Source organism: Rhinopithecus bieti, unplaced genomic scaffold (assembly GCF_001698545.2).
Source record: "Rhinopithecus bieti isolate Rb0 unplaced genomic scaffold, ASM169854v2 scaffold_14885, whole genome shotgun sequence".
NCBI classification, from domain to species: Eukaryota; Metazoa; Chordata; class Mammalia; order Primates; family Cercopithecidae; genus Rhinopithecus; species Rhinopithecus bieti.
Genome location: NW_016807971.1, coordinates 626,073 through 627,793, shown reverse-complemented (window position 1 = coordinate 627,793; position 1,721 = coordinate 626,073). Strand labels below are relative to the sequence as shown.

Sequence of the window (1,721 nt, the reverse complement as noted above, 5' to 3'; positions counted from 1 at the left end):
ATGGCAGCCTTTTCTGACCCGGCTTGGCCAATCCTGTTGCTGAACCTGCAGGAAGATGCCAAGTTTCAAAAAGAGGTGGCACAGGTTCACAAGCACATAACCTGGGAAAACAAACAAGAACAACTTACTCCTGGAGTAGTGTATGTGCGCCACCTACCTAACCTACTGAACAAAACCCAGATCCTATTCTATTTCTCCCAGTGTGGCACTGTTACAAGGTTCAGACTATCCAGAAAGAAAAGGACTGGAAATAGCAAAGGCTATGCAAGTGTGGAGTGTGAGTCTGAGGATATTGCCAAGATAGTTGCTGAAATGATGAACAACTACCTGTTTGGTGAAAGACTCTCGGAGTGTCATTTTATGCCACCTGAAAAAGTTAGAAAGAACTCTTTAAAGACTGGGATATTCCATTTAAGCAGCCATTATATCCATCAGTGAAGCATATAATCAGAATCGGCACTTACACAAAAGCTGCAGATGGAGGGGCGATTTAAAAGAAAGAAAGATTAGTCAGGAAGAAATTAGCTTGAAAAGAAATTGATTATGATTTTCCTTCTTTGATTTTACAGAAAATGGAAAGTATTTCAAAAACAAATCATCGGATGTCTACAAAAGGCCAGGTTTTATGTAAGAAGAAAAAGAAAAGGTTTTAGGCACTCCTGACTCTCCTGAGAAGACTGTGGATACCCAGGGTCCCACACCAGTTTGTACGTCAACATTTTTGGAGAGAGGAAAATCTGAAGTGGCTGAAATGAATAATGATGATGAAGATAATGAAATAGTTTTCAAAAAGTCCATATCCTGTGTAAAAGAAAAAATACAAGAGACTCAAACACCTACACATTCACAGAAAAAAAGATGAAGCAAAAGCATTCAGTGATTTTCAATGTATTATATGTAAGATTTCTTCTGAAAAATATAATATTTTTATGAGACAAATACAAAAAATTAGCTGGGTGTGGTGGCTCATGACTGCAGTCCCAGCTACTTGGGAGGCTGAAGTGGGAGGCCAAGAAGTTGAAGCTACAGTGAGCCGTGATTACGCCACTGCACTCCAGCCAAGTAAAATTACATTTATCTTAGCCTATTCTGGCTGGCTTAAGAGGGATTTGTATTAAGAATACAATAGGCAATCTCACAGACATCTAAATACAGAACTCAACATATGATCACACCATGGAAGGACTGGGCTGGGAGGTTATTTTTCTCTCCTGCATGCCTTTCTCTGGACTTGTGCTCCATGCTTGCGCTTTGCTCTGCCGATGGATGTTTGGCACATGCTCCAGGCTCCTCCAGCCTCTCAGACTTTGGCTTGCCCTGGCAGTAGCCCTGGTCCCAGTGTTACTGGTCCTTTCCACACAGATGCTCCTCTGCAAAACATCTATCGAACACCCTCTGGGTCATTTCCAATGAGCAGGATAGAGAATCTGATCTGCCTAGCAGTGGGGGTGGGAGTTCCCTAGTTGTCCCTGGATATGTAGTCCTGCCCTTTCCAGAGACTCAAGGAGGGGCCAGATATCCAAAAAGAGGGTGTGGAGGGGGGGACATCAGTAATAGAGTCTACTTCAACAAGAAAGTATAAAGTAGAGGCAGTGACTCATGCCTGTAATCTCAGCACTTTAGGAGGCTAAGGAAGGCTGATTACTTGAACTCAGGAGTTTGAGACCAGGCTGAGCAACATGGCAAAACCCCATCTCTACTAAAAATACAAAAAATTAGCT

At 42.4% G+C, this 1,721-nt stretch overlaps 1 pseudogene; it reads left to right on the top strand.

Moving 5' to 3' along the window:
- Positions 1-862, top strand: LOC108537118 (MKI67 FHA domain-interacting nucleolar phosphoprotein pseudogene; annotated as a pseudogene).
- The last annotated feature ends 859 nt before the right edge of the window (positions 863-1,721 follow it).